At 41.4% G+C, this 16,432-nt stretch overlaps 1 protein-coding gene across 1 annotated transcript in view; it reads right to left on the reverse strand.

Moving 5' to 3' along the window:
* RPL34 (ribosomal protein L34) overlaps nt 1–10,599 on the reverse strand; it is a 132,710-nt gene extending 122,111 nt beyond the window's left edge. The window contains exon 1 of the mRNA XM_074541064.1: nt 10,589–10,599. The gene's annotated coding sequence lies outside the window, so the exon portion shown is untranslated. The remainder of the gene's footprint in view (nt 1–10,588) is intronic.
* Nucleotides 10,600–16,432: the final 5,833 nt, after the last annotated feature.

Below are 16,432 nucleotides of genomic sequence, written 5' to 3' on the forward strand. Positions count from 1 at the left end.
TCCAAAAACTGAAGGTTTGGTGTGAGAGCTTGAATTCTCACTCTCATCCACACACCTGGGAGAGCAGCAAAGCTGAGAGCAGCTGGGTCTGCATCTTTCAAGAAAAGCAATTTCCACAAAAACCTACATCAGAGGACTTGATTTTTAGTCCAAATTTTCTCTAAACTTTTCCAATGTAGATGACTGAGTTCTTCCCAGAGGTAAGGCAGGCAGGGCAATGTTTGATAGTGCAGACTCCCTTGAATGAGCCCCGCACAGCACAGCCACAAGTTGTGCACATGCAAGCTCCTGTGATGCCCCAGCACAAACACACACCACAGGCTGCAGGGGTAGAAACAAAGCCACAGGACATGCTCCCAATGACTATTCTGGGCCAGCTCACTGGGACACAAAGCATCAAGAAATACCACAAAACTGGCAGGAGCAGCTGGCAAACAGAAAGCATGAAGCTCCTTTCAATAACTCCCTTTATTCCCCCCTACCTGCCTTTCCTTTCCCCTACCCTGGGCCAGGAGAGCCAGCCTGGTTCTGCAGGACCTCTGATGGAGTCCAGCACTACTGGGGTGGCCAGGGGCATGCTTTTTTAGTGTATTTTGCAGTACAGTAAAATGAATGTGTCAGATTAGTTAAAATTGGCACCCTCAGCCCAGAAGCCCAAATTGGATTTAACAGTGAACAAGAATAGCGATATCATCCAGTAAATAATGGAAAGGCAACTTGCCTGAACCAGAAAATTATTTCAGAGTATTATGCTGATACTTACTTTGGGGTAACAGAAAGCTGCCATTGCAAATCAGCAATAAACTTTGCTTTTGTCATCAAAATAAGGAAGGAAGTTTCTCACATTTTGAATTTTTACATGACTGGTAGGTAAGATATTCCTTCCAGCAGAACTTCCTGTTGAAAATCAAAGCCTTGGCTAGATGTGAGAACAAGGTAGATAAACTATCCTGAATTCCTACTTAACTTGCAGAACATTATGCCCTTGTTAGGAGTTCAGACTGTTGGGAATATCATAGGTCATGCTACATCTGAGCACTCTGGAGTAAGAGACATATTAAAAGATGTCAGAACAAATAAGGGTCAATAGCAGAGAAGGAGTTAACTCAGTCATCTGTGAGAGAATTAAAATGCTCAGTGCTTTAGGAAATCTCTTTGGATCTGATTATAAGTGTAATTTGACCAGGACATTGTCATTCCCAGGTTAGAGCTGTATCTTTAATACTAATTGGATTTGGTTTATTTCTATGTGTAACATCTTTTTCAGATTAAAAAGGTAATTGTTTTCTCTTAACAATACCCAAGTTTTTTCCCTGTCTGAAAACTGATACTTTATAAGCATTCAGGATTACAAGGCATGATAAATTCTTGACAAAATAAGAACATATATGCTTTTTATGTACATTTCTATATTATCAAGATATTTTATCAATTCCAGATAGTCACAAAACATTAAAATTGAACACTATGAGCTCATTTAAAAGATTCATCTTGCCTTGCAACCAAGACTGTCAGCACAGTGCAGATAGTTCTTTGTATTCTAACTGAGCAAGGAGCATAAAATTCGCAGGTTCTTTTAGGAAAAATATTTAGAGGGGTTGGAGCTCTCAAGGACATCAGTCCAAAAAGCATGGGAGACAAAATGCCTGTAATAGCCACCAAAAGTTAGAGCTGATATAGGAAAAAAAGCTGATGTAGAAAAAAAAACTGATATAGGAAATAAAGAAGCAAGACAGCAAAGAGTTCAGAGGAAAAAAGTCTTTCAAAAATCAGAAGATTTTTCAGAAATCAAAATTAGTAAAAGAAACATAATAAATACTAAAAATACACAATAAAATGGTCCAGTTTTTTAACATACAGAAATAATTATTTTGAGTAGGAGCTGCTGCTTGTGGGACAGGAGAAGCCAGGGTTTTTATTGAGCTAATGGTTAATTCAAAAGCAGCCAGGCAAGAAAATCCAAAAGCAACTAGAAGAGAAAATCCAAGTGTATTAGATGCTTCACATGTTCATTTTAGATTCAAATGCTCCTGAGCAGTGCACTGCCCATTTCAGTACAGAAAAAAAAAATCTTAGGCTTTCTAGTCCAATAGGATATTTATTTCTGCAGCACACAGTCTGATTATTATGGATCTGCTCCCACAGGCTTCATGCAACCCCTTCCTTAAGACTATTTCCTATAGCTCCATAATCCACCACGCTGTTCCACATAATGGCAGGCTAATCACTGCCCTACTTTTGGAAATGCAAAGTTTTTGACATGCTGGGTAAGGATGTATCCCAAACAGCCAATAAACCTGTCCAGTAGGCCCCTCCTCTATTTCCTTGCTTGCTGTTATCTCTCTGAGCACCTTGTATTGTAGAGTTTCATTTAGATTGCAATGTCTTTGGGCCAGAGGCCATGCAAATCACCTATGGCTTCACACAAATATTAAGTAACAGTAAAATCTGACTTTGGAGGCATACGATGCTTTGCAAATTTTAAATCTAAGAAAAAGGCTCAAAGTTTTAGGCATTCCTAGATGGACAACTGAGAGACACTATTCCATAGGCTATCAAGTAAATAAGAATAAAAGGTGAGGGAAAAAAGTTTTTCACAGCCTTCCTGAGCATTTTTCCACATTTCCAATTAAGTCTTTGAGATATAAATGTAAGTTGATGATCATATGGACATATATCAGTAACTCAACTCTCAACTCCTTTATGAAACCAAAACTGCAAATCCTGGTTCTGCAGAAGTCAAAGTTAATTACTGCCAGAGAGGTGTCGTGTCTAAGTAATACAGGACTCTCACAGCAGTTGCCACCATGAACTCTGTCATTAAAGCTACTAATATTCACACACTGGCACCTCTTGGCACTTTCCTTTACATCATTGGGCTCTATAGGATATCCACATTTATCTAATAAAATTATATATTACCTTACATCATTAGGCTCTATAGGATATCCACATTTATCTAATAAAATTATATATTACCTTACAAAAACTACTAAAAGTCCAAATTTTACCAGGGTCTTCAAAAAGTTGTGGCAGGGGAAAATAAACTGAAGCAAGGGATTGTAGTCCAAGTACACAAAAAAAGCATGGAGATCCTAAGGAGGAGGAAGTCAGAGACCTGCATCACTTGTGCTACCTCAGTGCCCAATCACATGAAATCAGGTTCAGGTGAAGAGGAAGAGCAAAATGAGTTCATTTCATCTTGAACAAAAAGTTTGATTGGGGGAAAATAAAAATTCTGCAGTGCCCAGACACCTGTTTTACCCATAAGGCTAGGAAAAACTTACTCTAGTAACTCAAGAGGGCATAACAGCAAAACAAAATTTACAGAAATTAGTTTTGAGAAATTTGTGGAATGTGCAAATCAAGTTTTCCCTTTGATCAGCCTTGTCCAAATTTTTTCCCTGGTGTTAAACAAAGGTGACATTTGGGGATGAGCCTCACTGATCCAGAGCAATATGCAGTGGGGGCTGCAGCTGTGGCAGGAGTTGAAGCCCACTGGTCCCTTTGCATCAGCTGAACTGAGCCTCTGAACAGGATTTTGCTCTCTGGGAATGAAATGGCAGGATGAGGTCAGGAGTCCTGCCCCTGGCTTTTCTTTGCTCTTCAGTCACAGGGCGTCATCCACCCACACCCCAAACATGAGTCACAGAGTAAACACAGCCATTGTTCTAAGCTGTCCTAAGGTCCTGAATTGCAAAGTCCAGATTTGGCTCTGAATACTTTTTCCCAAAAATCAGAGCTGTTCAGACGTGGACTCTAATTTTGTTTGAAGCCTGCACAGAGGGGCTCAGGCCTGGTACACCACAAAGGCCTCCCATCTCCCTAGGGAGAATCCCACCCTTCAGACTGTAATACCCAGGAAATCAGGAGAGAGTTGAGACAAGCCATGTCTTTTGAGGTTGCACATACGCAAACTGCTCAGTCCTTGCTGTGTCTTGAGCTGCCTCCACATGGGAGCCCAGTTTCACCAAATTTTTACTGCCATGCCAAAATCAAGCAGTAGAAGCTGATGTAACAGAAAGAGAACATGGATTGAGTAATTTACATCCTTTGGCTGCAGCACAAGTGACTTTATCAGTAAAGTGTCTTCTAGGTTCAGCCCTTTGTCTTGGGCAGTTCTGCTTTACACAGTCTCATCACACATAAGCCATTTTTCACCAAAATGCAGTTAGCCTTATCAGCATATGCTGCACAGATAGAGATCAAATAATGCTTGTATAACAGGGTGTCCAAATCCTAGGTCCCTTGCAGTGAGATGGAAGCTACCTATTGACCCCAAACACATTCAAGTATTCCAGTACAAAGAGTTCTCTTATTACTAGTGAAATATGTGCATTGTAGTACCTTGGTAACTTGCTGTATGCTTGGGGTCTGCACTTTGAGATAACTGACAAATACCTGCTATTTTTTCTTCTTAGCTTTCTGAAACTGTCATGGATATTTGGCACATTTAATGATGCCCCTTAAAGACAAGCAGTGGCCACAGAATTCTTCCTGGATACCAGGCCCCTAGAAAGGGATGCATGTAAATGGTGCTCAGAGAGGCGAGTTCTGACATTCAGCCCCAAAACTCTGCAAGTAACTGCAATTCTGATCTGCTCTGAAAAGCTGATACGGTGCCTGGCTGTCTCTTTGTTGTAAGAGGCTGGGAATTTCCTGCAAAGCATGTAATATGCTTGAGGCATCAAGTTTTTTACATTTATTTGCCAAAAAAAGGGTGTATTATTTGGCATTTTTCCATGGTGACTTAATTCAAGGGCTATGAACAAAATGGAAATGCAAATGGAAAACACCTTTCAGTTACAAAGTGCCACTTGCACGCACTCTGAATCTTGATAGTGTAAACCACAATAAGCACCAAAAGAACCAAGATAAAACACCAAAGAGATTCCTATCTGCATCAGCAGGTAACTAAAAGCATCATTTACCTAAGCACAGCAGACCCTTTAGTTCAGTGGCCAATGCAATGGGGTCAGGGTGAGGAATAGTGAGGTTTGTCCCCATACTGTGATCCTGAGAGGAACAACACAACTGTGCCTTGTCTCAGCTTCTCTGTCACAGGCAGAAGAAATATACTTGCCTTGTTTTGGCCACAGGGTAGGATATAATACAATAGTACTGCAAAATTATCTTATCTCAAGTCCTGCACATAAAGTCTCTTATGGCTTTCTCCGAAGTTACAAGATGCTATAAAGCACCTGCCAACTAAGAAAGATTTCAGTGCTCTTTTGTTGTAAAGTGTGATGCCATGAGCCTTGAATGTCAGGAGAGCTAGAGAGGTGGCCAATTATCTATGAACTAAGAGCTTGACTTGCTTTGAACACAGATTACAATACCACATACAGGAGAAGTAGTTTTGAGATCCCTAAATCAAACCAAGTCTTCTAGCTATTTTTTACTTTACCTGTGATTTTTTTGTGATAAACTTGAGATACGTGCAAGTATTAAAAATCACAGCATCCAAGTGTTTAGGTTATTTTTCCCCTTTCAACATCCTCCTTTAAACAGACCCTATAAAAGGAGAGGCATTGTTATTGCGAGCAATTTCAAGAAAAGTCTTGGTCACAATTTCAATTCATGTTTTAACAGGCCTAAACATTGCAAATCCAAATCTTATCTACTAGGATAACACGAAGAATGCTTCCAGTTTGTCAGAGAGTCACCTATCCTCAGTAGGCCAAATACAAAAGACCCTGTTCTTGAAGCCCTTCAAAGCCCCATTTCCTTCACCTTTTTAATTTTACAAGCAGGGGAAGTTCATTTCCCTCCGTAGAAGGGCTAGTTTTCCTAGACTACCCAGAAAAGTGCTTTTGATTTTTGTAGCATCGTTGAGGCTGAGATTGAGATATTTCACAGAAGGGTCTGGGAATATGAGCAAGGTAAAGCCAAATAGACAGTGTCCATCTGCAGGGACAGGAGCGCATCACTGGTTTTGAAGTACACTCAAAAAGCAATGCCATGAAAACAAGATGCATCTTCAGGCTCCTGGGACCTGGCTGTTTATCTTTAAACTTCAGCCTTGCTCCTGTGCTGACAATCCCTGCATGGCCAGAAACTCTTACTGGATCTTCCTGAAGTAACATTAATGTAACTAGCTGCATCTTATACAGAAATTTTCTGCTTAGTTTTTTTTTTTTTAATCCTGGGCAATGTACAGAATAGGGTGCTCTCACAACATTCCTTCTCCCTGGAGAACCTGAACTCTCTTGCCTCTTCCAATCTTGTTCCTCAGATTGGAATTTCCTGCAAGGGATGGTGAAACCTGCTCAAGTCAGCTGCATGGTCCAGTGACATTTTTGTAGCCAAATTTTTGGTTTTGAAACCACACTTTGAGTGTCCTAAGAGATCCAATGCCAGTGGGGCAGTCAGAAGCAGACAACAATCAAGCTTTTGGAAAATTTATCACATTGTTAATGCCAGAATTTGTTTAAGAGTGATCCTTTAATGCAAATGTTGAGTGCAGATTTCCTTGAGGTGATGTAATATTAAGAGTTCAAATGTGGCAATAGCTAGGCTGATCATTAGACAGCAAAGGAGGGAAGAACATCCTCAGACTTCCTACAAATTAGTGCTCTTCCAGTTGCTATTTTTGTTGTATTACCTTCCTACAGGATGTGCTGTTGTACCTCATCTTACACACATGTGTTTCAGAACCTTGATCAATATGCAGTTTTGTAGCAAAATGCTACAGATTTTTAGGAAAACTATTAATTGCTGTTGTCATTGTCTTGACTTTTGTTGTCTTGTATTTCATACAGCCAGCTGATGTTCAAATGTGTTTTGTGATTTTAATCTTCTCCCTTAGCCTTTCCCACAAAACTCTACCACATACTTATTCAGCAAATTAACTAAATTATTTCCTTCCCAAAGAAAAGCTTAGATCTGCATGGGGAAGGCTGATGGGTTTTAGTAGAAAATTCTGGAATTGTTAAGTCACTGACTAACTGCAAATCAGCTACACCTGTGGATCAGGGAAGTGTGGATTCAAAGAAGACCATAGCGAGACAAATTCCGATTTTTTTTATAATCTGTAGCTTCACTGACATAAGCTGAACTACAATCAGACTCCTCTAGTTGCTCATGTCCACAGTACACTTGGCTATACACATGCAACACTGGCTATTTTCACCACAACCAACCCATTAGGCAAATTTCTTCCCTTTACTAGGTATAAGAGGTAGAGATTAGAAGCAATATACATTTTAAAGAAAATGCATAACTTCATGCTTCTTTAGAAGCCATTTACAAAACTTCAGCAAGAGCACCTATTCAGTCCTCCTGAACTAACACCGACCCACGCTCCCCTCAGGCCAAAGGTGCAGAACCTCTCAAGCTAAGGGAATCCTTCCCCTGAGGTTCCCCTTTTCCTCAGGGAGCCAGCAGCTCTGGGTAGACCCTGTGGGGCTTGGTGGGGCCCTCCTGACTGAATGGGGATCACTCTTCTTTTAGCAGTGGCAGGAGCACATCCTCACTGCACCTCCTCCATCACAGACAAGCAAGGGAAGAGGGAAAGTTGGAGAGCTGGTGTCACAGAGCTCACATCACTCAGTGCTCATCTCAGTGATGTTCCAGGGGCTCTTAACCAAAACTTTCAGTGCCTATTGCTCTTCAGTCCTATACAACTACTGGGTGGCCTTTTAGGCAGATGCTGGAGAACATCCCCCATCACTTATCCTGGCGGAGAGATTGCCTTCCAGGGCACGCTGTCTGCACCAGTGCCAGGAATGATGATGGAAAGGGTCTCTGTTTTCTTCATTTTTAATGCAGGGATTTGAGTGGGAGCTGAATCCTGTCAAGTGTTTCCTGTCCTGCACACACCCTTGTCAAAGAGCTCTTTGGAGAATACAGAAAGAGGATTAATGCTAATAGCTATCTGCCTGTCATTTGAAAATCTCAAGCAGCACTTGCTGGATTTTCCTCATGAATCTCTAACGCACGATACTGCAAGGACACCTGAAAGGAAACTTGGCAGGGAATATTCTCCCACCAAGCAACAAGGTGGACAAATGGCCCTGCAGGGTATGGGTGTGGATCACAGCTCACACACCAGATGTGCAGAAGCCTTTGGAGCAGGAAGGCAGCCTGCACTTGAAGTCATTTTGCCATCAAAGTAGCTTTACCCAACTCATTCCATTCAGTCAAGTGCCATAATTCATCCCACTGTGTGTTTTAGACACAGTCCCCACTGGACTGCCCTCATGTAGCACTGTCAGTAACACTGCTACCCAGACAGCCCCCTCATCCAGCACCAGCACTTAGACCTGCAAATGAGTACCAGAGTAAACTTTTTGGATCAGGCTAACAGCTTCATTGGTCAGACCCTAATGAAGGATTCAGTCTTTATCCCATAGGAACCCCTAATAGGAGTGATATTTGTGTTTTACTTAAATAAATAAAATAATAACCAGATCATAGCCTTTGTTGCATCTAATTCTTGTAACAAGGAAGCAGAAGAAAACATAATTGTTATGATGACCCAGAGCTCACGGATCCAAAACATAGCCCCACACAATCTTCTACAAAGCCACCTAATTCTAGACCATCCAGGCCCAATAAACATCATTTTTTAACCACAAAACTAACATTTGCATTATACTAACAGTGGAGTTCATCTTCATTTCATTTGGAATTTATTTACTGGGTTTTGAGGAGGATTTTTGTAATGTTGTTTGGAGATTTTTTTGTTGTTTGTGGCTTGGATATTTTTCAACCAGCAAAACATATGACTTTTTTTCTGCCCCCCTTTTTTGTGCTCTTTAAAATGAAGTAAAAGACATGTAAGATATTCTGTTTAACATTCCTTAGGATGTGTGTTTTAAAATAGAGAAGTCACCAGCCACTGAAGTTCAGTGCTATTCCAACGCAATTAAAAATTCCCAGGGCTTTTGTTAAAATTCATGCAGGTAAATAAAGCAAAGAAATAAAAAAAGTTTTACAAAACTTGCATCTCAGTGCCAGCCAGAGTAGATGCCAGAAAGAAGCATGTGGATGTATTTCTAAGACACAGCTAAAAGCAAACATTTCACAAAGTAATCAATTGGGTATGAAGTGAAAAAAAGTGTCTGAGCCTTAACTGTGAAAAACCCAGAATATTCCAGCTGTGTCTCTGTAAAAACAAATAAAATAAAAAAAGAGAATGGAGAAACTGGCTGGGCTTATAGCTGCGAAGGCCAGCCTTCCCCAGCAGCCCCAGGCCAGCCGGCTTTTACTCTTTAATGGCTCCATGCCCTCTAATTAAGGTCTCCAAATACAACCCCTCTGAACAAATGTTTACATTTGTCTTGCTAATTCCCATTACCTAATAATCAGAGGCCCCTGTAGTTACCTCCACATGGAGAAGATGAACCAAAGACATCATTGTACTGGGGGTGTTGACATTTAAAAGTCTGATTTACACCAATGTGAACACTTGCAGGTGTAAAAAATGAGTGAGTAAAGCTGACAACATGCTTTTAAACTGCACCTAAAAATCTGAAAACAACACTGGTAGGATTGTAAACTCAGGTATGACATGCTATTCTCACAACATTGAGTGCTTTTTAGAATGTATATCTTGTTCAAATTTTTCTTTAAAAACAATGAGTAACACAGAAGAGAAGGAAAGTTGCCTTTTCCTTATGACAGTCATTTGCTGTCTGTGCTGCTGTCCCTTGAACAGGTCATTGCACCTCACCTGGGCTCTCTTCAGTCAAATAAATGGGTCCATGTCCCCAGAGGGCTGAGAAGAAGCAGGCCCTTCAACAGATGTAAGCCAGCCAAACCTGGCTTTAGGGGACTGCAGAAGCACCTGGCAAGAGAGTCAAGCAGATGACAACCAGGGAAAGAGCTTCTCGTTCTGAATTACTTCTTTCTCAGGACTGAGCACATAAAGCTATGCCTCTAAGAAAAAGAGCTGACAGCTACAGAGAAACACAGAGGTGTGTGGGAATTGCTAACTCTGGTTTGTTGAATACTTCATTTGTGCCTTCTTGTGATGCTGAGAAACATCATAAAACAATTCTCATTTTCCTACTTTGGAAAAAGAAAACCAAAGTAAAAAACAAACTATAAAAGCAGAGGGAAAAGACAAAAGAAGCTAAAGGGGATGGAAAATGTGTCATGTCACCTCAGGCAAGAGCTGAGGGCATGACAGTGCAGTGGAGACATGAAATGACTTGGTCAGAGGGCTGTATCACAGCAGATGTGGCAAGCACAGCCCAGCTAACACACCAACACACAGGGCACTACTGCCAGCTGTCCTTCTGTCCAGGACAGCCAATGTGAGCATCAACCCCTTACCCCAGTCACCAGCAAGGTGAAAAACCCTCAGCTTCCCACTCAGTCAGGAGAACAAGGGTTCCAGCCCATCTCAACAGCAGGCATACATTTATTTCCTGTCCACTAGGTAGGGCCAAGCCACAATGTTCTCCTCAAAATCATGATGCCCACTTTTAGCTTAACTTGTAATGGGTATTTGCATTTTTCCTTCTTCCTATCTTATACATCACATACCTGCCTAGAGCAAGATTTTATGGACAAATATAAAATTCAGATAATGAAGGTTTATTGTAAAAATGCTGGCACATTGTTACGAACACGGGACAAGCTGGCGCCACCATAATTGAGCAAACATTTAAATGGGCAGTAGCTTATTCAGAAGGGTGGACATTTGGGTGTACAACACCTGAGCCATTTCTCAAAACCTCCTTATCCAGCCATTTCCACAAATTAAGAGCAACAGCTGCTTGTTGTAGTAGCAAAAATGAAATACTAGAACTCACACTCTGCTCGCATGCTCCGTGCCACATGCTCACCTTTGCTGGGAACAGCCCAGCACAATGGCTACTAGCCCTTGAATCACAAAATGCAAGGAGCCCTTCCTCTAACTGAAACTTCTGTTGTGACTCTGGGAAGCTAGGCCACCAGAGCTCTTCTCTGCTCTTTTTCCAAGGGTCTTGTTTATATCTGTTCAGGGCAATAGCTCTCAATTCTGCTGCTTTCAGCAGCGCCTGCCCCAGCCCAGCTGTGCCAGCTATGACACGCTGGCAGTAACACCAAACTACTCCAGATCCAAACACATGGAGATTGAGGTGGGCTGCTGCAGGTCTGCCAAGAAATCCAACTTTTATGTGCACAGCAGGGGCCACAGCTCCTGGGATATCAGGCAGCCCAGTGCTGGCAGAGTGGCAGACATGCTTTATTCTGCAGAGTGCACTTGCTGTACTGGCTGAAAATCCCCATTAAAGCCTCTGCTCTCATTTACCAGGTCTAGGTCCCAGCTCTTCCATCAGTCAGACCACACCTAGCCAGTGATCAGTCTGACAGTCTTTTTTAAAAAAAAAAATCTGTGGTAGCTTTTTGAGGAGGCAGCTTCCAAAGTACTAAACCAACTACTAACAGCTGTACAAACTGCTTATTTGCTAGAATCAAGAGACCTTGCTCTGCATAAATCCCCTTATTTTTATTACTGAAGTGAAAAGCAAGGCAAGGAAAAATAAATTTACTTGCCTGAAACAATGTCTTGCTTGACTTACACTTTCTTAAGCCTTTTGATACAAAATGGCAATGTTTTAAAATAGTCTTAGAAGAAAACATTCTTTTACAAATATTTTTAAACAGCCAAACAAGACAACAAACTCCTATAGTATTAATTGGCATCACTGAATACCCATTTTAATGCACACTGTGAGGTACACCCAGCCCTGCAGAGCTGCTTTGTTCACTATCTGCCTACATGCTCATTTCCTGCAGACACTAACATAGGCAAGCTCAGTTTGTTCAGACACTGACATTCAGTCATTATCCAGATAGGTGCTCCAGGGGTTCAAAGAACCAGCCACCTCTCTGTCTTGAGGTGCTGGGCTCTTTTACCTCAAATTCCACTCTTGCATTTGCTTGTTTTTTCTTGAGGAGTTCTGCCTCTTTCTTCTTTTGGCATTGCCCCTTACTGCTTTTTTTTTCTATCACCTATTTCTCTCCATCCCTCTGTATTGAATTAAACAATATCATTATGCAATAAACAGCCCAATAACCCAGGTCAGCATATGGCATTCATAACTTTTTATTGTGCAGCTCCAAATCTGTGACTGCCTTTGTTGAAATGACCTGAACTTTGCAAAGTCTGAGCTGTGTGATAAAGACAGGACCTCAACAGCAGCAGAAAATCCATCTTGATGGACCTGAATAGCCAGCCAACAGTCAGAGACAAACTGTGAGGGCAGGCAGGAAAGGGGATGTCCAGCTTGACTGGGTCTACTCTGTGCATGTAAATAGAGTCATACCCTGCTCACCCCGCACAGAAAGCAGCCACAAAGCACCACCAGCAGCTGGCTGGCAGGTCAGAGCTCATCAGCCCCCCAGCCAGAACATCTGGGCACAGCTGCCACAGAGCACCAGGCAAGTGGCACAGCAGCACAGCACAGCCTGCACACCTGGATCACTGTGGTCATGGGAGAAATCCTTACTTTTCTCTCTTCACTCACCATTAATGAAGGAGGAATATTCTCAACCCACCTATAAGAATTTTGCAAAGCATTTTGTTATTGATCATTAGATGAAAAATCCTCTCTTTAATGTGGCCATTGAGTCTGACAGCTAATTTAGTTGTAAACATGCAGGAAGTGGCAAAAAGAACAAGCAAGAGAAGCAAGGCACAATCAATTCCTGTGTTATGCTTGGTGGTGCTACACAGGTTACACTGGGAGCTGTATTAGCATATGACCTACATTTTAAAATTAATTTTGTTCTCAAGTAAGGTGTTCAGGGTTTTTTACTCCTACAGGCAATTGGTGTTATTGTATGTGTATTAATATATCAGCTCCACCATGTGTTTCCCCTCCCCTCCAGTGTTTGCAAGGGAGGTTTTAAGTAGCAGGGGGAGGGGCCTCTCCTAATCAAGGTCCAAGCACTGCTGACTCTCCCGTTTTGCACACTGCAACACTCATGTCAGCAAAGCAGCAGTAACAACGGATGAGTGTTCACTTGGGACCACTCAAAGCTCCAAGGACAAAGAATAATCTGTATTGGAAATAGAGGAGGAGGAAGAAACTAAATGAGAAGGCAGAACCAGTTAAGGTTTGCAAGGTGAAAAAAAAGCAAAAAATAAACCCCAAACTATAAAGAAATCAAAAGGAGTAAAGATGAGAGTTGGAGGAGGGTTAGAAGAAAGGTTTCAGCAAGTCTTTGAAAGAGGTGAAGCACAAATTTTGAGAGTAAGTTGATATGAATAGCTAAAATTATTACCATAATAGATGTCTTTTTGAAACGCTCTAATGAGAAACAAACTTTGCATAAGTGGGAAGTGGTATGTAATTTCTGTTCAGTTATTTTACAGGCAAGGCTACATATGGAAGTGTTAAAAGCTAGGGTGACATTTCTTTTCATAAATAAATGGTTTGGGGGATTATGACACTGGGACAATTAGACAACCTCTGAGAAGCACATTAAAAGACCCCTTGGGAAGTACAAAAATATCAGGAAGAAAACACAGATACACTAATTTTAAAACATACAAGAACAAGTGATTATAGGAATTGTCACCCAGCAGAGCACTTAAAAATTACTTTAATTTCAGACACTGAGAAACAAATAACAGGAATTAATACTGGTGACCAATCCTCAGAGAGAACACCATACTCACTGACTCAGTACCTCACAGGACATTAGAGGAGCTGATACAAACTGAAATAGGACTCTTCCACAAGCCTTTTCTCTGAAGAAGAAACCCCTTTTTTCTCTCTCTGGGAAACTTTGCTCCATCTACTATGCTTCATGGTGCCTTGTGGTACCTTCATTACCTGCAACCAGCTCCAGGAATTTCCAGTTCCTCATGTTAGGGAATTACTACATCAGGTGTTAAATAGATGTTAAAATTTTGTCAGTGGCCAACAAGACATCCTTGTCACTAAACTGGAGACACATGGATTTAACAGAGGGACCACCCAATGGATAAGAAATTGGCTGTATGGCAGTTGTGATCAATGGCTCAAGGTCCAAGTGGAGAGCAGTGACTAGTGGCATTCCACAGGGGTTGGTTTCTTGCAATGATTTTTAGTTTGCATTTGTAAATTTACACTGTGATTTTTCTCTCCATGGAATAAATAACAAAAATAATTCAGCATTAGCATAAATACTGAATTTAGTGGCAAAGCTATATTCAAAGTGGATAATTTGTTGATACACACTGGCCATCATATTTAGGGGGTCTAGAGCAGGACACATCCCTTAGGATGTGATCAGAGGTACTACCCAGTTAGAGATATTCCCTGGGTCCCTCCTCAGTCATTCCCTAGGCAGAGACTGTAAGGACTGCCAGGCAAATCAGATGAGGCAACCTATCACAGAAAAACTTGTTCCATTATACGGCACCACAAGTGCTCCTCATTTGAGCACTGCTGCCATCCTGTTCAAAAAGCAGGACCAGATCCCCTGACCTTGTGACACAAAGGGATTTGCACAGTTCTAAAGGGGCAACAGGGAATAGATAAGCATGACCAGGGGACTGCTCAACAGGGAGCTCCAGTAAGTCATCCCCACCACCCCACAGGCACCAGGATGATTTTTCCACTCTACACAATATTCTTGATGATGGGATGCCCTCTTGATCTATATGGTAGAATTCTTTATCTGCTTCATTCTTCTCTTGCCTTTTTTCCCACCCCCCAATAAAGCTGAATAATCTCTACACCTTTTGTGGGAACTATGAGTCCTCTTTAATTTTCTCAGTTTCATAACTCCAAGATAAATTTAGCAAGAAACTCCTTCTGTAATACCCTCAGGATAAAAAGAAGAAAAGTGAGATTTAAAAGTAAATGGAAGATGACAGCTAAATCTTTAAAATCATAGAAACACTAATCCCTGTTAACTACAGCATCTCCAAATCACGTGAGTTCACTGATCAGAGCATATGATTTGTCCTTCAAGGTAGAGAGATGCATTTTGAAAAGCTCCAGTGTGAGCCAGTAGTATTGTACTTAGAGGAAATAATTAAAATAACTGTAATCACTACCCAGAAATACTCACAATTTAATTAAAGGCAAGGATTCTTTGTCAGTGTCTAACTACAGCTCTCTATGGATGTGATTTTCAGAAGCACAGAAATTTCAGAGGGAATAAAGTAATTTTGGTCGTCGTCTTTGCGAAACTCCCAGTTCACGAGAAACGCTGACTATATACAAGTGTATCTTGTTCTCAGATGGTTTTTCAGGCCATTAAATCCAGTCCCTTGTTCCAGAAGTCAGACACATAGTTCTACATTTTTCACAGCTTTGCACTGAAACCAGTGCCAGCTACAGAGGTGTCCTACAGCAGCAGAGGAGGTGCCTGCAGCCAGGTGGGGATGCTGGGCCGCTCTTGCTCAGCTCTGTGAGCACCCAGCGCCACAGAAGTGAGAAGGTGAAGCTTGACTCTGAAAATGCTCCTTGAAAGGCTTAAAAACAAATGCCTTTCCCTGCTTTTAAATGCCATGCTCGCGACACAAACCAAAGCAACGCTCCTGCACTCACCCATTATCGCAGCTGTTCTTGTCAAAAGATGATCATTATCTTTGTATATGGGAAGCCAAATGAGCATTAAACAAATTCAAGCTTAGGGCTCTCTTTTTTGCAAGATAGCATCAGATATTAGCCACCATTTCTTGCCTCATCACATGCTGATCTACTCAGTAATCAGGATTTTAATTACAGAAATCTGTCTCTGGGTATTTTCTTGCATAACTACTAAACGGCATGAGCACACTGAACTTAACTAGAGTAGAGATGTGCTATAGACAAAATCCAAATCCATATAAGGTTTTCAAACTCTCCTAAGTTCATGTGTGCTGAGATCCATGGGTTTGTATCAAGGTGTTTAAAAACACAGATTGGTGGCTTTCTTTTTACTCTGACCCTGTAAGGTTTTTTAGTAATTGGAGACATAAGCATACATAGACACCTGCCAGCATTATGTGAAAGAAGATGTTTATGTTGGCGGTTTGCAAAGTGCTGGCTCTCACCTTGGAAAGCTTGTTGCAGGGAAAGCTGATGAAGGATCTGACCTGTGACCTTCAACTCCTCACAGAACAACTTCCAGCAGCTCAGAAGTCTGTTACTTCAGATAAATACTCTGCAATTTGATGGCTTAATAACCTCTGTCTGGTGAGCCTTCAGCCTGAACCAGGCAACCCCTTGGGTTAAGGCCTTCTCATAGGTTTCAGCATTTTCCCGTTCACACATCCAGTCCCAAAGAGAACCAAAAAGAGCCTGACACTATAAAGATTAGAAACACAGATAAAGTCAGTTCTGTTGCAGCTGGGAGCAGAGGCAGTGTTTTAATCCTTGTTCAAGCATAAGAATCTTGCAAATCCCTCTACAGTGTCCATGTTACTATCTCTCCAAGGTATTGGTTTTTACAGTAATACCTGGGCAGCAACTACTTAGTTTTCAGCAGGGTACCCAAAATCTGAACTTGGCTT

Source organism: Zonotrichia albicollis, chromosome 5 (assembly GCF_047830755.1).
Source record: "Zonotrichia albicollis isolate bZonAlb1 chromosome 5, bZonAlb1.hap1, whole genome shotgun sequence".
Lineage (NCBI taxonomy): Eukaryota > Metazoa > Chordata > Aves > Passeriformes > Passerellidae > Zonotrichia > Zonotrichia albicollis.